General features: G+C 36.0%; 1 protein-coding gene across 1 annotated transcript in view; it reads left to right on the plus strand.

The window, feature by feature from the left end:
* Positions 1-223: 223 nt before the first annotated feature.
* LOC136039172 (probable helicase senataxin) overlaps positions 224-23,249 on the plus strand; it is a 133,775-nt gene continuing 110,749 nt past the window's right edge. Inside the window, exon 1 of the mRNA XM_065722686.1 lies at positions 224-333. The gene's annotated coding sequence lies outside the window, so the exon portion shown is untranslated. The remainder of the gene's footprint in view (positions 334-23,249) is intronic.

A 23,249-nucleotide genomic window follows, 5' to 3' on the forward strand; every position in this document is an offset into this window, starting at 1 on the left:
ACGCATCCGACATTACAACAAAACGGATGGTTTTGCGTCGTTTGTCACACGATTTGTGTAGTTTGTCGCATCTCGCAGGATTTCGCCTGAAATCGCAGCAGTGGGAACCAGGGGTAAACGGTAAACGGAAATGTAGCACAATCACGAAGTTTTGCAAATTCCGGTCTTCTTTCTTTTATTTCGTCATCTGTCATCTTTTCTTTAGTGATTCGCCATCTATAATAAATATTTTAAAGTAATAACAGGTTTTGCTTATTTTTAATCAGATTCATATTTCAAATATGACTTCATGTGCAAATGCCAGAAGGAGTTGAATCAAACAGAGTCAAAAAAGTAAGTTAGTTTGTAAAAGTAAGTTAATTAAATTTGCTATTAGGATTTTCATAGAGCTGGGTAAAATTCCAGTTAATTGACTTATTGCTATCACGGAAAGGGCTTAGGTTAGGAAAATGGAACTTTCAGGGATGGGTCTACAGGCTAAAGTATGTCCCGGGAAAGTATTTTGATGTAGGCTACCTACCTCCACTCCTTCTCCCTCTAGAAGGCCCTGAGGTGAAATTGGAGCAGACAGTTACGGGCTTTCATATAAAGTGAATATACCACTTGATGCCTTTTTTATGCTCTTTACAAATAAAGACCATAAAGCAAATTCTCAGTTACAAATTCTAGGCCTACTGGAAATTCAGATTTAAGCACTTTTTGACCTCTTTAAAATGACCTATATATGGGGTCATTACAAATCTGTAATAGTTTAGAAGCAAATTTGGGCTATATATTTGCACATCAGGGGGTGGGGGTAAAGCATAGCATATATTGAATATATAAACTAACCATTGCTGTTTTTTTTATGTGTTTGTACACATCGAATTTTAATGAGAAGAGAAATCACCAGTGCAACAGCACAAACATATAAAAAACTGTTTACACACATAAAAAAAACACATAAATACTGTTCACTCCAATTTTACCAGCCCTGACCTTTGATGACCTTTAAAAATATGTGTGTTATAAAAGTAAAACCTTGCAAAATAGATCTTCTGCTTGAATGGAATTTTACCCTAAATTGTTTTCAGTCTCACAAATTTGCTCAATCCCATTTTATAAGGTTTTAAGATATGCAAATACATTTCCTAAATTTTGAAAAAAAAACATTGATATGGGTCAAAATTCTACTCAAATAACAGGAATTGTATTTTCAGAACTAAAGGCAGAGAAAAGGCAACTATTAACTGAAAATTAAGGTAAAATGCTGTTTTGTCAAAATGTCAATAGGTATAGACCTGTCATGTAGGCAAATTTCACGGCCATCTAGAGGGAGAAGGAGTGGAGGTAGATGCTTCAAAATACCTTCCTGGGACAAACTATAGCATATAGACCCATCCCTGAAAGTTTCATTTTTCTAACCTAAACCATTTCCAAGATACCAAGAAGTCAATTAACTAGAATTTTACCATAGAACTGCATTGCACAAACAAAGAAAAGTTGCAGATCAAATTACTTGAGAGACCCTGCTTTCATCAGCATTTATTAAAATGTGTAGGCTAGGCCTAGCTTAATGTGACATATCTCTGGTAAATTTATTTTTAAGGGCTTCTTGCTGTCTTGGGAAGTTGTTGAGTTTTTTCAATTTGAGTTAAGCCTTTGGGAATGAATCTAGAGTGTAAAATATACTCCAGGAAGGTATTGCCAAGCTACTAACTCTTTTTGCTTTCTCAGGCTTAAAAAACTTAATGCATGACAGGTCTATGCTTATTTAAGTTTTCACAAAAAGTTTCATATCTTAATCTGGTTTTCAGTCAGTTTTTTGTTGGCTCTAGTTTAAAAAAAATGTAGTTTGATTGGTAGATCTATACATATTGATATAATTTAGCCTAGCTAGGAAAAAACTAAATACATCATTTGATTTGTATGCTTTTCTCAAATTCAATAATTTCATCTGGGACCAATTGCATTTTGAACCCTTAATAGGGCTCCTAAAGATAACTTATTACCTTGTCTATAGTTTTTAGACTATGCCTAGGCTACAATGTAAAGTTTAAAAGTTGGTTATAAACTATTTAGATTTAAAGATTATATTTTAGATGTTTTCATTACCCTGTAAGCAGCCAAAAAAGAAAAAAGAGGACATCAGAAATACAAATAATTTAAAATCAGAAAAAGGCCTATTCCACTCAAATCACATCAGTTTTACCCAAAGGTACCATATTTTGATGTTTTGTTTCTGATTTTTTTTAAAATAGAAAATGATGGAGTAAAATTCTAGTTTAGCTACTTTTTGTTATCTTTGAAAAGGACTAGGTTATGGAAATGAAATTTTCAGGGATGGGTCTAAAAACTAAAATATGTCCTGGGAATGTATTTTGAAGTACCTATTTCTGCTCTCTCTCCCTTTAGGGGGTACTGACCTTGGATGATGTTCACAAATCTTTTTTTTATGAAAGTGAAACCTTGCAAAAAGGATCTTCTACTTAAATGAAGCACAAGAAAACTTTCAGCTTCAGAACTTTACTCAATCCTAATTTATGAGGTTTCAAAGGTCTGCAAATATGGACATCCACCATATGACTAATAAGGGGGTAAATTTATTTGTGATGCAAATGAATTTTATATTTAGATTCAGGATGCAATTCTGGGTATATATTTGCACATTAGGGGGATAGGGGTATATACCCTGTAAATGTATATGTTCTAAAAAATTCATGAATTTCTTAGGAAAACTGCAAAACCAAAGAAATGAGGTGAAGATAAAGGTTCTCCCTCTTCAAAATGTGTTAGATATGATTATTCTGCATATTATAGAGTAAGAATAGTTTTCCTAACATGTTTCTTTATGTCCAGCTGGGCTCCTAGGCTTATAATGCTGGTTAGCTAATTTAAAGATTTGTATATATATACTATACTTATATATACTTATATATTATATATATATTTTCTAACACCCAGAAATCAGAAGAGGTTAACATGGAAGTTTGGCAATACCTTCCCTGAGTGTTTTTTTTTTCACCCTGGATTCATTACTGAAAGTTTTATTTTCCTTACCCAACCTCTTTCCAAGATAGTGAAAAGCAGCTAAACTAGAATTTTGGCAATTATGGTGTATGGTACACAAGCAGGGGGATTAGGTAGGGGTGTAGCTCCCTCCATTAATTTTGTATTTGGTAAAATGTTTGCCAGAGGCAAAAATTTTTACAGAAATGAGCATCTAATATTTCTTTTCTGTCTATTTCTGTATAACATGATTTAATATATGTATCTGATTCCCATTATCTCCCAATTTATTTGGATTTGGTAGTTTTATCACACTAGTTCTACCTAATTGAAAATTTGGTGACTTAACATGTTCATTTGCTTCCCATTTGTTATGAAATTAGGTGAATCTGGTAGTTGTATCATAGTAGTTCTATTCATTTGCAATTTGGTAATTTGACAAGTTCATTTGGCTTCCATATATTACTGATTTCAGTGGATTTGGTAGTTCTATTGCACTAGTTCCACCTATTTGTAAATTTGGTGATATGAGGTGTTCATTTGGTTCCTTTTTGCTACTATAGAACAAATTGGGTGAATTTTCTAGTCCTATTGCACTAGTTCAGCTGAATTGTAAATTGGGCAATTTGACATGTTCAGTACAATCTCTTGTACTACTATTGCAATTCATTTAACATTCAACAATTTATTGTTTTAGGCAGTTTAAAAGAACCAATTTGATTTACTTGTCCTCATTTGTCATTAAATTTGTCAAATTTTTTGTTTGGCTCCTATCTTATTCATAACCAAACTTGTAGAATTCAAGTATTAGGCCCATCCTGGTATTAATAGTAGAACAATTTTACTGAAAATCATTTTTATATAATAGCACAACAAAAGCAGAGCTTGCAAGGATGTCATAAAATAAAAAAAAGAGTATAGGAATAATAAAAAAAAGTATATGAAAATAAAAGTATAGGAAGTATATGAAAATAAAAAAGAGCATAATAATTTTTTTATTTTATTTATAAAATAAAAAAAAGTATATGTAAACTTTTTTTAAAATAGAAAAAAAACATAAAAAAAGAGTATAGGGGCATGAGACCATTTACCAAAACCAACATAAAAATAAACAACAATAAACAACAAAACAAAACCCAAAAAGAACACATTAAAAAATACACAGAAATAAACCACTGAAAATATAGTTAATCTGTTTCAAAAGGATACCTACCAAGCAACTCCACATGTAAATCAGATTTAAACTGGTTGAAATTACCATTATCCTTAATATCCTTACTAAGTTTGTTCCAATCCAGCTGCAGGCATTATATTTATTTCACTGTAGACTGACCTCAAGGACTCCCAGTTCCCCACACCCCAAAAACTCAGATAGCATTATCCTGGGTCACATGGATTAGACAAAGTAACAAGGGGAAAGTACCAAGCCATATTGAGGAACAATACAAAATATAAGGGCGAACAAGGGAAAAATATAACAACCATTAAATATTTGGGGGGCAAACTATGTTTTAATTTATGCATCATACCTAGGTTATGCAAAAATATTTTAGAAATCAACTTCACATTGTCCTTAAATGATAGGGTTTCATCAACATCAATTTCAAGGTACTTGGTGAACCATGTATTTTTGATAATTCCCTGCTCTGATATCAATTCAGTGATCCAAGGATAAAAATTTGGAGATTTAGAAAAAAATAACAAAATTTGACTTACCTGTATTCAGGTCAAGGTAATTGATTTTTAGCCATATGCATATCTTGGTCATTGCTGCATTTAATGTTGACACGGTTGTTCTGTAGGGGCAACACAGATTAGTGTTGTGGGTCATCTGCAAGTAAGGGTGCAGTGACCTGTGTTTTACTAGGACCACTATCAACAAAATCTGTAATTCTGGGTTGGGCATTAACAAAATCAGGCAGATCATTAATGAAAATTAAAAATAGAGTAGGACCCAGTACAGAATTTGGGGAACCCCACAATTAACACAATTTTTAATAGACAAAATCCTATGTATATGAATATACTGCTGTGTATTCTGAAGATAATTATGAAGCAAACTTCACGTTGCACCCCTTAGTCTGTAAAAGTCACATTTTCTTGATAATATATGATGGTGAACAGTGTCAAATACCTTAACCAAATCCAAGAACACACCAGCCACCCTAAGTTTCTTATCAAGCACTTCAGTAATTACCAAAATAATATACATAATCGCCATTTTTGTTGTTCTACCTTTCCTGAAACCGAATTGGTTTAGATGTAAAAGTTTATGTCATTCCAGATGCTCATATATTCTATAAATGAGACATTATTCAAGAACATAGGAAATATCGGCTTAGAACAGCAAGAAGTCCTTGGGACCTCCAGTAAATTGGAGGCTTTTTGTAATCTTGGGCCCGTCTTGGTTACAACATGGTTTTCAGCACTTGGCGATGCTCTTCTATGAACAATAGTCGAGATCCTGCACAGACAGTCACAAGCCTATTACCTCAGACTCGTTATATATTCATGCCTACAAATATTATGCTACTATGGGGAGGCAACCCATAGTAGATAAATCAGCTAGGAAGAGGTCTTTCAGCCCTAAAACGCCCATCAAAACAAACCAAGCCCAGAAAAATATCCAATAATCAAATCCCGGACGAGTGCTGTGTTGTTTACTAGGGTATAATTTCCTCAAGGGGCGGCACTCCTCAAGTGGGAAAAATTAACCGCAACTTTCCCAGTCTTGCAGGTACCCCGAAAGGGTCTAGGCAGCCCTTTACAGAGGCTGTTGTCCATATATCTGGATCTTACGCCCTGCTGCAGTGTTCCTCATGTAGAAGATCCTCCCATGATGGTGTTCTGCGTCACCATGCAATTTAACCCATTACTGAGAGAAGGTTTGTAACTCATCTGACGTGTGTCCACAGCATTGGGCCCCGTTGAGTGTACATTTGAGGGGCCTTCTTCCTCCTCCACCTGTATTTATGACCCCCAGGAGAGGGTTTCCCAGTTTCTATTATGGTCCCCCCTGGGACAAGGTCCTACTTGGTCTATGCCTCCTATGGAGCTACTCTACCTATCTGTTTTTATTGGTTTCTTTTCAGCTGTATTAGCTGATTTTGGTCTATTCCATAATTCTTTGAAGAAATTCCATACCGTGAGTAATTCGTTTAATAATGTGTGTTGTCCAGCATAAAGTTTCCTTTGTCTAAATTGGGCATTAATTGGTTTATTTATATTTGGGGTCTCTATATTACTAATATCTGGGTTTTGGTTTTCATTAGTCGATCTTTTTCTTCTCTTTTCTATGGCTTTTCCAATTCTTATGGCTTTATCAATTTCAGCCATTTTTACGTCGAAATCATCTATTATTTTCTTCGTTTTGAGTTTGGGGTAACCAAGGGATGGCGTATCTTTTTTCTCCTTATGGGTACTTTTGCTTGATTGTAGTTCCTTGTCCGATCTTAGGAATTGAAAAATTGATTCCTTTAGGTCATTAGTATTTTTCTCCAGTCTTATTACTTGTTGGAATGGGTCTCAACGTGAGTTTATGGGTCACAACGTGAGTTTTGTCACAGAGCAGTGTACTTTAAGTTTAGTTATTTCCTTTTTTTAATTAAACCCGACTGAACCTTGAACCTAACCTTGGAATAACGTTTCAAATGGTTTAGGGTCTAGTTTCATTAATATTTTCCTTGCGTTGTTACTGGTTAAAAGTTAATTCTCATGTTTGAATATTATTCCATGTTTTACAATGTCTTGTGTATTAACATGTATGCGCATGCTCATCAAGAGTGTCATGATCTTCATTTTCTTTCTGAAAAATGTCAGTTCAGTGATTAGTTTAAATAAGATTTTTATTTTATTTATTTCAGGGTTTATGATTTTAGTGAAAATGTTTATGTCAGTATAAACATTGATTCTTTGATATGCATTTGATAAAAAATAAATTTTTAAGGCATTATCAATAATTCTTTGTTGAATTTAGTGGGGGGTGAATTCAGGGTGTGTTGGAACTAAACTACCTGTTGAAAAAAAGCTTAAGGCGGAAGATTAAATGTCGTCATTGATCGTTTACAAAACGGATTCAAATGAATTTAAATATAAGGAAGGGAAGTGTGGTACTACTATGACCACAGTACTTGTTGACAATAAAAGTTTTATTTTTGTTTTTTGTTATTCAAGTATATGCTACTAGTTTTGACCTAATTTTAGAATGGCATTTCTATAAGTACAATTGTTTTAAGTGATAATTTTTAGACAAGTTGTTTCTTTGGTTTAAAGGAAAACGTTTTGTCAAACTGCAATGACAAGGCAGACATGACTAGTCACCACAATTCTAACCACAAGTTCTATAAATATGATTTCGGTCTTAATTAATAATTCCATTGAAATTAATTTTAATATGTGAAGTTTTATATTTAGAGTTTCTTAATAATTTTTTTTTTAAATTAGGTATGTAAATATTTTCTATATTATTCTAACATAGCCGAAAATCACGCTAGCATTGGAATGTCTCATGACAAGTTGGTCATGTTGGCAACAGAATGTCAAATGTCGTAAGAAAACCAAGAAAGTCAGTTTTTGACATTACGATTACGCGTATTATGTGCTAGCTTAATACTTGTGACAAAGCCTTATTTATACAATAAGTGTAACGGGGAGGATGTAAAATGGCTAAACAGACACATGCTAAGCAGACAAATGGCTAAATTTAGAAATATGTCACGTCGCTTTCAAAATTCTATAACTTTCCAGTTACATTCTATGGTGACTCAAATTTGACTTTTTGAAGCCAACTTTTCTATAAGTCAAAGCAGGTTTGAGTATGAACATTTAGAACAACGAAGATTAACCACCATTGAGTTTAAAGAAAATTGGGAAGACTTTTCTTCCAAATAATTATATATATATTTCTTCTTTTTTTTTGTCAATACTCAAAAGCACTAGAAAAAGGGAATTGCATTGAAAAAGCAATTCTTTCATCCGGTACATTGATGCATGCATTTGCCTTCCAAAGTTTTTATAATTTAGATAAATTTGTAACAGCTTATGCGTTTTCAACTTATCAAACTGATGGGACATCGGTTGATTGTATTTTTTACAGCGAAAAATTAGATAAGTCGGAAAAACACTAGTGTTGGGCTGTCAATGTTTTATTCCAACTGAATTTTAGGTAAAATTAATTTAGTTTTTCCAAGAACCTCGGGCTTGGGTAAAAATTTATTTTAATACTCCTCCTAATATGCATGGAAAGTTTCATGTGAATGATTTTTGGTTTGTGTTATGAAATGTTCATTTAAATACCTTCTAAAAGAAAAACGCATCTATTTTAATTAGAAATACATCGGTCGGTAATTATTTCGAAACATTCTTATCTGGTGAATTTCATTATGTGTAAGTCTCTATTATATTATTGACAAGAAAAAAAAGGTTAAATTATGGCGTATAAGTTTTTGTAAGTTAGCACAAAGCAAAATTTATTTGCCAGAGTTTCTTACGTATAATTACCAAGCTTGTTGAAGCCCTGCCTTATGAAATAGGTGGTATCTTTGATAAATCTTTAATCTGGTAGGGTTGTCATTAGTTATAATCTGACAACTCTTTAAAATTATTTTAGGCTTTCGCTCGTAAAAAGTGTATGTATATTTCAAGTTTACGCAATACTTCCATTTTAACTTTTCAAATACAATTGGCTTTTGTCTTGTAAGATTTTTATCATTAGAAGATTTTAATTTCGATAGGTTAATTTAGGAAGAAGCGTACCATTACCGTGATAAAAGTATACCTTTTTTTTAACGGTTGTTCCCATTATGGGTTGTTTATGATACTGATTGTATTACAATGTATTACACTGTAAGTTGTATGTCCCTTTTTATGGCAATTGGTATTAACCAAGTGACATGTAGCGATCGCAAATTCTGTCGGTCTGTCTGTCCCGGTTTTGCTACTATAGGAACTTCTAGGTAAGCTAGGACGATGAAATTTGGCAGGCGTATCAGGGACCGGACCAGATTAAATTAGAAATAGTTGTTTTCCTGATTTGACCATCTGGGGGAGGGGCGGTTAATTTGGAAAAATAGAAAAAATGAAGTATTTTTAATTTACGAACAAGCGATGGGATCTTAATGAAATTTGATGTTTGGAAGGATATTGTGTCTCAGAGCTCTTATTTTGAATCCCGACCAGATCAGTTAACATTGGGGGGAGCTGGGGGGGACCCAAAATCTTGGAAAACGCTTAAAATGGAGGGATCGGGATGAAACTTAGTGGGGAAAATAAGCAGGAGTCCTAGATACGTGATTGACATAACCGGAACGGAGCTGCTCTGTTTGGGGGAGTTAGGGGGGTTAATTCTGAAAAATAGAAAAATGAGGTATTTTTAGCTTACGAAGGAGTGATCGGATCTTCATGAAATTTGAAGTTTGGAAGAATATCGTATCTTAGACCTCTAATTTTAAATCCCGACTGGATCTGGTCTCATTGGGGGAATTGAGGGGGGAACCTAAAATCTCGGAAAACGCTTAGAGTTGAGGGATCGGGATTAAAATTGGTGTGAAAAATAAGCACAAGTCATAGACACGTGATTAACATAACTGAAACGGATCCGCTCTCTTTTGGGGCGTTGGGGGGGGGGGGGGTAATTCTGAAAAAACAGAAAAAATGAGGTATTTTTAACTTACGAAGGAGTGATCGGATCTTAATAAAATTTGAAGTTTGGAAGAATATCGTGTCTTAGAGCTTTTATTTTGAATCCCGACTGGATCCGGTGACATGGGGAGGAATTGAGGGGGGAACCTAAAATCTTGGAAAACGCTTAGAGTTGAGGGATCGGGATGAAGCTTGATGGTAAAAATAATAATAAGTCTTAGATATGTGATTGAAATAACCGGAACGGATCCGCTCTCTTTGGGGAAGCTGGGGGAGGAGGGTTAATTCTGAAAAACTAAAAAAATAGGTATTTTTTTAACTTACGAAGGACTGATCGTATCTTAATGAGATTTGATGTTCAGATGGATATCGTGTCTCAGAGCTCTTATTTTAAATACCGACCGGATCTGGTGAAGGGGAAGCTGGGGGGGGGGTGGAACCTAAAATCTTGGAAAACGCTTAGAGTGGAGGGGTCGGGATAAAAACTTGGTGGGAAAAATAAGCACAAGTCTTAGATACGGGACTGACATAACCGGAACGGATATGCTCTCTTTGAGGGAGCTAGGGGAAGGGGTGTTAATTCTAAAAAATTAGAAAAAATGAGGTATTTTTGACTTACGAAAGAGTGTTCGTATCTTAATGAAATTTTATATTTATAAGGATCTCGAAACTCAGGTCTCTTATTTTAAATCCCGACTGGATCCAGTGTCATTGGGAGGGAGGCGGAAATCTTAAAAAACGTTTAAAGCGGAGAAATCATGATGAAACTTGGTGGAAAGAATAAGCACAAGTCCAAGATATGTGACTGACATAACCTGACTGGATCCGCTCTCTTTGGTGGAGTTGGGGGGGGGGGGGGTAATTCGGAAAAAACAGAAAAAATGAGGTATTTTTAACTTACGAACGGATGGTCAGATCTTAATGAAATTTTATATCTAGAAGGATTTTGTGCTTTAGAACTCTCATTTTGAATCTTGGTGACATTGAAGGGAGTTGGAGGGGGGAAACCGGAATTCTTGGAAAAGTGGAAATCGAGGTATCTTACGAATGGGTGATCGGATCTTAATGAAACTTGATATATAGAAGAATCTTATGTTTCAGATGCTCCATTCTCAATTCGAATCGGATCCGGGGACATCGAGGGTTGAAGGGGGAAAATAGAAATCTTGGGAACCGGATATCTTGGAAAACCCTTAAGAGTGGAGAGATCGGGATGAAACTTGACGGGAAGAATAAGCACAAGTTATAGATGCGAGATTGACATAATTGGTACGGATCCGTTCTCTTTGAGGGAGCTGGGGGTTGTTAATTTGGAAAAGTAAAAAAAAATGAGGTATTTTTAACTTAAGAATGGGTGACCAGATCTTAATGAAATTTGATATTTAGAAGGCACTCATGTCTCAGAGCTCTTATTTCAAATTCCGACAAGATCTTTTGACCCGGGGAGGAGTTGGAGGAGGAAGCCGGAAATCTTGGAAAACGCTTATAAATGTCGTAGATACGTGATTGACGTAACCGGACTGGATCCGCTCTCTTTGGTGGAGTTAGGTGGTGGGGTTCAGTGCTTTGGCGAGTTTGGTGCTTCTGGACGTGCTAGGACGATTAAAATTGGTAAGCGTGCCAGGGAGCTGCACAAATTGACTTGATAAAGTCGTTTTCCCCGAATCGACCATCTGGGGACTGAAGGGAGAGGAAAAATTGAGGTTTTTTTAACTTACGAGTGGGTGATCGGGTCTTAATGAATTTTGATATTTAGAAGGACCTCGTGACTCAGAGCTCATATTTTAAATACCAACTGGCATTAGGCTTCTGATTTTCCTTTTAAGCAATCTATTGATTCTTAGAATTTTGCTAGAGCTCATACCATATGAGCTCTTGGCTCTTCTGACCTCGTCACAAGTGCCGTATGAGCTCTTAGCTCTTGTTAGCATACTTGAATAGTATGGCTATTTGTGATTTTAATCTTTAGGGTTTTGACCCTTTCAAACCTCTGTGCCTTTGGTAAGTTCCCTTTATTCTTCTTTTGGTATTTGTCAGGATTGCAATTATCGTACTTGCTTACGAATTAAGCGTGTCATATTTTCTGGTGGTTAGGATGATTATTTATTGTTGGAGGGCGTTGAAAGCAAAAATTTTGCCATAGATTAAGATGGAGTTTGGATAAGGCATCAAAATGTTTCGAGGCTTTTCAAATTTGGACTACATTTCGTTGTCTCGCTAGCAGAAAGACAAAACTTTTGATGCTAAAAATATTCGACGTATCCAGGACCTCTTATGTTCTTTTCTGTTCGTGATTTACCTTTTATGGTTATTATCTCCTTACAACAGCAGCAAGAAGCCTATTGCGTTCATTGTCAAATCCAGTTGTAAAGACCAGACCCTGCTAAAATATGGCGTTGCGTGTTGAATACTTTTCTTTAGTGCCGCGGAAAAATATATTAGCATTTCTAAAAATGTGGTTGATTGGGTTTCTTTTAATTAAAGTAAGTAATTATACCTGGAATAATTAGCAATTGTGTTTAAAAACAGACTTTTAGTTGAAAAGCATTTTCTAGTTTTCCTTTGTGGAGGGAAATTATTTTCTTGGTGGAGACTTGTTCCTGTCCCATTTTTCATATGCGTTGTCTTGTTTATAGTTCTTATTTCATGAATATCTTACCGTTAAAGGCCTCGGATGACATCCATTGTCGTTTAATACTAGTTAAAGACTGCACAACAAAAAATGAATTGCAGTATGGGCTACCTCCTTATTGTTGTATAATATTTGCTGGTATGAGTACATAATAAGCTGGAGGTAATAGGCCTGAGATTACTTGTGCTCGATGTCAACTCTTGTTGATCAAACAGCATCGCCAAGTGTCGAAAACCGTCGATAAAATACCTGTAAAATTTTGATTCAATGATAATTCTCCTGGGCTTTGTATGTTTTTGTGGGCTTTTTTGGACTGAACAATCCCTTTCTTGTCAGTTTGCCTATGATGGATTGCCTTTTTATTGTTGTATAATATTTGCTGGCATGAGTAAATAATGAGCTGGAGGTAATAGGCCTGAGATTACTTGTGATCAACGCCAACTCTTGTTGATTCAAGAGCATTACCAGGTGTCGAGAACCATGGATAAAACTGCGGTAAAATTTTGATTAAAGGATAACTTTCCTGGGGTTTGTATGTTTTTGTGGGCTTTCTGGGGCTGAACAATCTCTTCCTTGTCAATTTGCCTATTAATGATTGCCTCCTTATTGTTGTAAAATATTTCCTGCCATGAGTACATAATGAGGTGGAGGTAATAGGCCTGAGATTACTCGTGCTCAACGTCAACTCGTGTTGACTGAAGAGCATTACCAAGTGTCGAAAACTGTGGATAGAACGGCGGTAAAGTTTAATTTAAGCTGGAGGTAAAAGGCTGAGATTACTTATGCCCGATGTCAACTCTTGCTGATCACAGAGCATTACCAAGTGTTGAAAACCTTGGATAAAACTGCGGTAAAATTTTGGCTAAAAGATAATTTTCTGGGGCTTGTATGTTTTCGTGGACTTTTTGGTTCTGAACAATCTCTTTCGTGTCAGTTTGCCTATTATGTATTGTCCCCCTATTATTGTAAAATATTTGCTGGCATGAATACATCATGAGCTGGAGTTAATAGGCCCGAGATTACTTGTGCTTGGCCTCAACATTTGTTGATCAAAGAGCATCGCCAAGTGTCGAATACCGTGGAAAAAACTGCGGTAAAATTCTTATTCAAGAATGATTTTCCTGGGGTTTGTATGTTTTTGTGGGCTTTTCTGGGCTGAACAATCTCTTCCTTGTCTGTTCGCCTATTATGGATTGCCTCCTTATTGTTGTAAAATATCTGGAGGCACGAGTAGATAATGAGCTGGAGGTAATAGGCCTGAGATTACTTTTGCTTCAAATGAAATCGAAGAGCATCACCAAGTGTCGAAAATTTGAAAATTTATCTTGGGTTTGTGTGTTTTCGTGGGCTTTTTGGGGTCAAACAATCTCTTCCTTGTCAGTTCGCCTATTATGGATTGCCTCCTTATTGTTGTAATATATCTGCAGGCATGAGTAGATAATGAGCTTGAGGTAATAGGCCTGAGATTACTTTTGCTTCACGTCAAATCGAAGAGCATCACCAAGTGTCGAAAATTTAATAATTTTTTTGGGGTTTATGTGTTTTCGTGGGCTTTTTGGGGTCGAACGATCTCTTCCTTGTCAGTTCGCCTATTATGGATTGCCTCCTTATTGTTGTAAAATATCTGCAGGCATGAGTAGATAATGAGCTTGAGGTAATAGGCCTGAGATTACTTTTGCTTCACGTCAAATCGAAGAGCATCACCAAGTGTCGAAAATTTAATAATTTTTTTGGGGTTTATGTTTTTTCGTGGGCTTTTTGGGGTCGAACAATCTCTTCCTTGTCAGTTCGCCTATTATGGATTCCCTCCGTATTGTTGTAAAATATCTGCAGGCATGAGTAGATAATGAGCTTGAGGTAATAGGCCTGAGATTACTTTTGCTTCACGTCAAATCGAAGAGCATCACCAAGTGTCCAAAATTTGATAGTTTTTCTGGGTTTGTGTGTTTTCGTGGGCTTTTTGGGGTCGAACGATCTCTTCCTTGTCAGTTCGCCTGTTATGGATTGCCTCCTTATTGTTTTAAAATATCTGCAGGCATGAGTAGATAATGATCTGGAGGTAATAGGCCTGAGATTACTTTTCCTTCACGTCAAATCGAAGAGCATCACCAAGTGTCGAAAATTTGATAGATTTTCTTGGGTTTGTGTGTTTTCGTGGGCTTTTTGGGGTCGAACAATCTCTTCCTTGTCAGTTTCCCTGTTATGGATTGCCTCCTTATTGTTGTAAAATATCTGCAGACAAATCGAAGAGCATCACCAAGTGTCGAAAATTTGATAATTTTTCTTGGGTTTGTGTGTTTTCGTGGGCTTTCTGGGGTCGAACAATCTCTTCCTTGTCAGTTCGCCTACTATGGATTCTTTCCTTGTTGTTGTAAAATATCTGCAGGCATGAGTAGATAATGAGCTGTATACCACGTCCGTTTTCGTTTTAAGCAGTCACTGAAAAACGTCGGGTGTTTGAATTTCTCCAGAGTTGATATTGTAAGTTTTTATGTCACTTACTCCAAACTTCAGGCCAAAATTGGAATATGAACATCCATACACAAAATGCAGTATGTAGCCTATATAATTGTAAACGGTGTAAAATCAGTTTGTTAAATTGTTAATTACTGCGGCTTTGTTGTAGTATGAAAGTCCAAGATCAAAACAAGTTAAATATATATTCCACAAATAGAATTTGGCTTCAATCAAAGCTTGTATTTATAGGTTTTTGAAGTAATTTATTACAAGCGCAGAAATAAAGGATGCTGTCGGTAAAGTTAAACTACCTTTTTAAAAGTGTAAAAGCAAAATAATGTACATAAAAATTTCAGAAATGGTATCTACTCATTATCTGCCCCCTTATTGTTGTAAAATATTTGCTGGCATGAGTACATTATGAGCTGGAAGTAATAGGCCTGAGATTACTTGTGCTCGACTTCAACTCTTGTTGATCGAAGAGCATCACCAAGTGTCGAAAACCGTGGATAAAATACCTGTAAAATTTTGATTCAATGATAATTCTCCTGGGCTTTGTATGTTTTTGTGGGCTTTTTTGGGCTAAACAATCCCTTTCTTGTCAGTTTGCCTATTATGGATTGCCTTTTTATTGTTGTAAAATATTTGCTGGCATGAGTAAATAATGAGCTGGAGGTAATAGGCGTGAGATTACTTGTGATCAACGCCAACTCTTGTTGATTCAAGAGCATTACCAAGTGTCGAGAACCATGTATAAAACTGCGGTAAAATTTTGATTAAGGATAACTTTCCTGGGGTTTGTATTTTTTTTTGGGCTTTCTGGGGCTGAAGAATCTCTTCCTTGTCAATTTGCCTATTATAGATTGCCTCCTTATTGTTGTAAAATATTTCCTGCCATGAGTACATAATGAGGTAGAGGTAATAGGCCTGAGATTACTCGTGCTTAACGTCAACTCGTGTTGACTGAAGAGCATTACCAAGTGTCGAAAACTGTGGATATAACGGCGGTAAAATTTAATTAAAGGATAATTTTCGTGGGGTTAATATAAGCTAGAGGTAAAAGGCTAAGATTACTTGTGCTCGATGTCAACTCTTGCTGATCACAAAGCATTATCAAGTGTTAAAAACCTTGGATAAAACTGCGGTAAAATTTTGGCTAAAAGATAATTTTCTGGGGCTTGTATGTTTTCGTGGACTTTTTGGTACTGAACAATCTCTTACATGTCAGTTTGCCTATTATGTATTGTCCCCCTATTGTTGTAAAATATTTGCTGGCATGAATACATCATGAGCTGGAGTTAATAGGCCCGAGATTACTTGTGCTTAACCTCAACATTTGTTGATCAAAGAGCATCGCCAAGTGTCGAATACCGTGGAAAAAACTGCGGTAAAATTCTGATTAAAGAATAATTTTCCTGGGGTTTGTATGTTTTTGTGGGCTTTTCTGGGCTGAACAATCTCTTCCTTGTCCGTTCGCCTATTATGGATTGCCTCCTTATTGTTGTAAAATATCTGCAGGCACGAGTAGATAATGAGCTGGAGGTAATAGGCCTGAGATTACTTTTGCTTCACATCAAATCGAAGAGCATCACCAAGTGTCGAAAATTTGAAAATTTTTCTTGGGTTTGTGTGTTTTCGTGGGCTTTTTGGGGTCGAACAATCTCTTCCTTGTCAGTTCGCCTATTATGGATTGCCTCCTTATTGTTGTAAAATATCTGCAGGCATGAGTAGATAATGAGTTGGAGGTAATAGGCCTGAGATTACTTTTGCTTCACCTCAAATCGAAGAGCATCACCAAGTGTCGAAAATTTGATAATTTTTCTTCGGTTTGTGTGTTTACGTGGGGTTTTTGGGGTCGAACTATCTCTTCCTTGTCAGTTCGCCTATTATGGATTGCCTTCTTATTGTTGTAAAATATCTGCAGGCACGAGTAGATAATGAGCTGGAGGTAATAGGCCTGAGATTACTTTTGCTTCACGTCAAATCGAAGCGCATCACCAAGTGTCGAAAATTTGATAATTTTTCTTGGGTTTTTGTGTTTTCATTGGCTTTTTGGGGTCGAACAATCTCTTCCTTATCAGTTTGCCTGTTATGGATTGCCTCCTTATTGTTGTAAAATATCTGCAGGCATGAGTAGATAATGAGCTGGAGGTAATAGGCCTGAGATTACTTTTGCTTAATGTCAAATCGAAGAGCATCACCAAGTTTCGAAAATTTGATAATTTTTCTTGGGTTTGTGTGTTTTCGTGGGCTTTTTGAGGTTGAACAATCTCTTCCTTATCAGTTTGCCTATTATGGATTGCCTCCTTATTGTTGTAAAATATCTGCAGGCATGAGTAGATAATGAGCTAGAGGCAATAGGCCTGAGATTACTTTTGCTTCACGTCAAATCGAAGAGCATCACCAAGTGTCGAAAATTTGAAAATTTTTCTTGTGTTTGTGTGTTTTGTGGGCTTTTTGGGGTCGAACAATCTCTTCCTTATCAGTTTGCCTATTATGGATTGCCTCCTTATTGTTTTAAAATATCTGCAGGCATGAGTAGATAATGAGCTGGAGGTAATAGGCCTGAGATTACTTTTGCTTCACATCAAATCGAAGAGCATCACCAAGTGTCGAAAATTTGATAATTTTTCTTGGGTTAGTGTGTTTTCGTGGGCTTTTTGGGGTCGAACAATCTCTTCCTTGTCAGTTCGCCTATTATGGATTGCCTCCATATTGTTGTAAAATATCTGCTGGCTTGAGTAGATAATGAGCTGGAGGTAATAGGCCTGAGATTACTTTTGCTTCACATCAAATCGAAGAGCATCACCAAGTGTCGAAAATTTGATAATTTTTCTTGGGTTAGTGTGTTTTCGTGGGCTTTTTGGGGTCGAACAATCTCTTCCTTGTCAGTTCGCCTATTATGGATTGCCTCCTTATTGTTGTAAAATATCTGCTGGCTTGAGTAGATAATGAGCTGGAGGTAATAGGCCTGAGATTACTTTTGCTTCATGTCAAATCGAAGAGCATCACCAAGTGTCGAAAATTTGAAAATTTTTCTTGGGTTTGTGTGTTTTCGTGGGCTTTTTGGGGTCGAACAATCTCTTCCTTGTCAGTTCGCCTATTATGGATTGCCTCCTTATTGTTGTAAAATATCTGCAGGCATGAGTAGATAATGAGCTGGAGGTAATAGGCCTGAGATTACTTTTGCTTCACATCAAATCGAAGAGCATCACCAAGTGTCGAAAATTTGATAATTTTTCTTGGGTTTGTGTGTTTTCGTGGGCTTTTTGGGGTCGAACAATCTCTTCCTTGTCAGTTCGCCTATTATGGATTGCCTCCTTATTGTTGTAAAATATCTGCAGGCATGAGTAGATAATGAGCTGGAGGTAATAGGCCTGAGATTACTTTTGCTTCACGTCAAATCGAAGAGCATCACCAAGTGTCGAAAATTTGATAATTTTTCTTGGGTTTGTGTGTTTTCGTGGGCTTTTTGGGGTCGAACAATCTCTTCCTTGTCAGTTCGCCTGTTATGGATTGCCTCCTTATTGTTGTAAAATATCTGCAGGCATGAGTAGATAATGAGTTGGAGGTAATAGGCCTGAGATTACTTTTGCTTCACCTCAAATCGAAGAGCATCACCAAGTTTCGAAAATTTGATAATTTTTCTTCGGTTTGTGTGTTTACGTGGGGTTTTTGGGGTCGAACTATCTCTTCCTTGTCAGTTCGCCTATTATGGATTGCCTTCTTATTGTTGTAAAATATCTGCAGGCACGAGTAGATAATGAGCTGGAGGTAATAGGCCTGAGATTACTTTTGCTTCACGTCAAATCGAAGCGCATCACCAAGTGTCGAAAATTTGATAATTTTTCTTGGGTTTTTGTGTTTTCATTGGCTTTTTGGGGTCGAACAATCTCTTCCTTATCAGTTTGCCTGTTATGGATTGCCTCCTTATTGTTGTAAAATATCTGCAGGCATGAGTAGATAATGAGCTGGAGGTAATAGGCCTGAGATTACTTTTGCTTAATGTCAAATCGAAGAGCATCACCAAGTGTCGAAAATTTGATAATTTTTCTTGGGTTTGTGTGTTTTCGTGGGCTTTTTGGGGTTGAACAATCTCTTCCTTATCAGTATGCCTATTATGGATTGCCTCCTTATTGTTGTAAAATATCTGCAGGCATGAGTAGATAATGAGCTAGAGGCAATAGGCCTGAGATTACTTTTGCTTCACGTCAAATCGAAGAGCATCACCAAGTGTCGAAAATTTGAAAATTTTTCTTGGGTTTGTGTGTTTTGTGGGCTTTTTGGGGTCAAACAATCTCTTCCTTATCAGTTTGCCTATTATGGATTGCCTCCTTATTGTTTTAAAATATCTGCAGGCATGAGTAGATAATGAGCTGGAGGTAATAGGCCTGAGATTACTTTTGCTTCACATCAAATCGAAGAGCATCACCAAGTGTCGAAAATTTGATAATTTTTCTTGGGTTTGTGTGTTTTCGTGGGCTTTTTGGGGTCGAACAATCTCTTCCTTGTCAGTTCGCCTATTATGGATTGCCTCCATATTGTTGTAAAATATCTGCTGGCTTGAGTAGATAATGAGCTGGAGGTAATAGGCCTGAGATTACTTTTGCTTCACATCAAATCGAAGAGCATCACCAAGTGTCGAAAATTTGATAATTTTTCTTGGGTTAGTGTGTTTTCGTGGGCTTTTTGGGGTCGAACAATCTCTTCCTTGTCAGTTCGCCTATTATGGATTGCCTCCTTATTGTTGTAAAATATCTGCTGGCTTGAGTAGATAATGAGCTGGAGGTAATAGGCCTGAGATTACTTTTGCTTCACATCAAATCGAAGAGCATCACCAAGTGTCGAAAATTTGATAATTTATCTTGGGTTAGTGTGTTTTCGTGGGCTTTTTGGGGTCGAACAATCTCTTCCTTGTCAGTTCGCCTATTATGGATTGCCCCTTATATTTGTAAAATATTTGCTGGCATGAGTACATTATGAGCTGGAAGTAATAGGCCTGAGATTACTTGTGCTCGACTTCAACTCTTGTTGATCGAAGAGCATCACCAAGTGTCGAAAATCGTAGATAAAATCATGGTAAATTTGGCGTTAGAAAGAAAAAAGCATAACAACGATTCTAGACTGCTGCAATTTTGTAGTCAAAATTAAATAAAAAAAAAACTAATTTTTTTAGCTGAAAGTAAGGAGCGACATTAAAACTTAAAACGAACAGAAATTACTCCGTATATGAAATGGGTTGTCCCTTCCGCAATCCCTCGCTCTTTACGCTAAAGCTTTTAATTGTTTTAAAAAGTAGAATTGTGGCAAAGAGTCAAACTTTTGCGTAAAGAGCGAGGGATTGCGGTGGGGACAACCCATTTCATGTACGGAGTAATTTCTGTTCGTTTTAAGTTTTAATGTCGCTCCTTACTTTCAGCTAAAAAATTTAGTTTTTTTTTATTTAATTTCTGAACGTTTTTGAATTAATGCATGTTTGGTTTTGGCTCTCCGCACATAAATTATTAAAATTAAATTTGTATATTAATTCGTTTTTGGCTAAATAGCTTTCTCTTAGTTTTGATCAGACGATTTTGAGAAATAAGGGGTGGAGAAGGAGGCCTAGTTGCCCTCCAATTTTTCGGTTATTTAAAAAGGCAACTAGAACTTTTAAGTTTTAACGAACGTTTTTATTAGTAAAAAGATACGTAACTTAAGAATTAACTTACGTAACAAACTTTCATAACCTTATATTTTTATTATGTATACGAGGGGGTTTGTACCCTCGTTAATACCTCGCTATTTACACTAAATCGTAAGTTTTGTCCCAATTCTTTAAGAATGACCCCTGAATCAGAAAGGCCGTTGAATAAATAGTTGAAATTACTAAAAATACTTTAGCATAAAGAGCGAGGTATTTATCTCCTCCTAAATACCTCGCTCTTTATGCTAAAGTATTATTAGAACCCCTCATATGCGTAATAATCTTTGTTCGTTTTATGTTTCAATGCTACTCCTTCCTTTCATTTGAAAAAAGTTTTCATGTTTATTTTTCGTTGTTTTCTTATAGTAATGCTAGAAAATCCTGCGCCCTTTTCATTGAATTTTTCTTCCCCCATGACAGATTCCTCCAAGGAAAGATCCTCCAACATAGCCCCCTCTTCTCAGCCCATTACTATATGTAAACACTGGTCAAAGTTTGTAACTTGCAGCCCCTCCCCCAAGGATTGTGGGGGAGTAAATCATCCCCAAAGACATAGTTATTATGGTTTTTGACTATGTTTAACAAAATGGCTATCTCAAAATTTTGATGCATTGACTTTGGGAAAAAAATGAGCGTGGGAGGGGGCCTAGATGCCCTCCAATTTTTTTGGTCACTTAAAATGGCACTAGAACTTTTCATTTCCGTTACAATGAGCCCTCTTGCGACATTCTAGGACCACTTGGTCGATACGATGTCACCTGAGAAAAAAAAAAAAAAAAACAAACAAATAAACTCGCACCCGTGATTTGTCTTCTGGCAAAAAATACAAAATTCCACATTTTTGTAGATAGGAGCTTGAAACTTCTACTGTAGGGTTCTCTGATACGTTGAATCTGATGGTGTCATTTTCGTTAAGATCACACGACTTTTAGGGGGTGTTTCCCCCTATTTTCTTAAATAAGCCAAATTTTCTCAGGCTCGTAACTTTTGATGGGTAAGACTAAACTTGATAAAACTTATATATTTAAAATCAGCATTAAAACATGATTCTTTTGATGTAGCTATTGATATCAAAATTCAATTTTTTAGAGTTTTGGTTACTATTGAGCCGGGTCGCTCCTTACTACAGTTCGTTACCACGAACTGTTTGATAATAATCTAGTTCAGTTAAAGTCAGCACCTATTTTACCAACAGGTTAAAAACCTTGATTGGAACCTGATTTCATCGATTCCATAGAACCTTCCACACGCGCAGTGGCATAGTGGGCTAGTGGCATAGTGTTGCATAGGCATCTGAATAGAATCTTTTTATAGTGCAAGGAGAAACATCTAATCTAATTGCCTCTATTGTATTGAACGCATTTAATATGCATTTAGTGTTTAATATGCTATAAGGAGGCTAAAGGTTTAATAATAACTGAATAAATGAAATAGAAAAGTCTTTATTATATTAATATTATTTAATATATTATATTATATTTAATCTCGTATTTAAATTATTTTTATAATAAATAAAACACAATAAGTAAAATTTGAATAATGTAATTTGTATTTTCATTTCAGTGCTGTAATAACTGGAACAGAGAGTATTTGTAATATGATTTGCTTTCTGTGAAGCGCCAAAAACGCAGTAGGCTGTAGACTTTTACATTTGAGGAAGGAGGCAATATCCATACTCTTCTTTGAGTTGATTTTTCTTTGTCTCAATCTTGATTCGCATATTCAATTAAATAGTTTACTCGTTTTAAGGTTTATTTATTCATTTATGTTAGTACATGGTGTATGTATGTTGGCTATGATTGTTTATTTAGTTTCTGTTCGGTTTGGGTTTCCTTTATGCTACAATAGTAAAATATTTTTGTTCGTTTTAAGCTTGATTTGCAATTCAATTTAAGCTGTACTCGTTTTATGATCTATTTATTCATTTATATTAATACAACGAAAGAATAAAAACAAAAGCAATACGAAACCAGAAGAATGGAACAACAAGAATAATGCAAAAGAGATATGAAAACTAAAAGCAACATTTTTAAAAAGTAAAACCAAATACAATTGACCCCCCCTCCTGCTCAACAAAAGAAAATCAAATGTATTTAAGCTACTCCAACTAAATCCAGGTAATAAGAGTCCAGCCTAATACAGGTTATATTTTAATTACTTTTAGTTTTAATGATGAACAGTTCTGATTTTCACCTTCTCCTCCTCACTTGATTATTCGCAATCCCTTTTTTCTCATTGTTATATGTTTCTGTTCTTTTCTTCTTTTTATCTGCTTTTTATTTTCACATGATATCACAGCCTTTTTATCTGCTTTTTATGTTTGACAAGTATTTTTTGTTACAAAATTAGCGTTCTTTGTTTTATCGTAGCTTGTTCTTTTTCGGTGGCCGGCGTTAACCTCCCTGGAAAATACCCACCCACTGGATAAAATACCCCTGCGAAAAACACCTCTTAGAAGCCCTCCTCGGATCCCCCCTGAAAATTCCACCTCCCACGAAAAGGACTAGAAATTTCAATATCTGATCCAATGAGCACATTCCGAAGGTGCAACCTTGAGGTGGAGGTGTGTATTAGGAAGGGACAGTCCTCCTCCTCTACGGAATAAATTCTGCTCATTTTGGGGTTTTGTGTTTTTCTTTACTTTCACAATAACAGGGTAGACCGGAAATATTCCCAGAAATCGTAAGGGAGTAGATGTCAGTTTCACAGTTTTGATGCGTTTTTTAAAGTTTCTTTTGTGCCCTCCTCCCTAAGAACCTTTGCTGGAAAACACCCTTTTGCTGCTTTTTTCTGGGAAACTTTTCCACTGAAAAGGGGATTACCGGCTTTATTTTAAAAACATTCAGAAAT

Source organism: Artemia franciscana, chromosome 19 (genome assembly GCF_032884065.1).
Source record: "Artemia franciscana chromosome 19, ASM3288406v1, whole genome shotgun sequence".
Classification (NCBI taxonomy): domain Eukaryota; kingdom Metazoa; phylum Arthropoda; class Branchiopoda; order Anostraca; family Artemiidae; genus Artemia; species Artemia franciscana.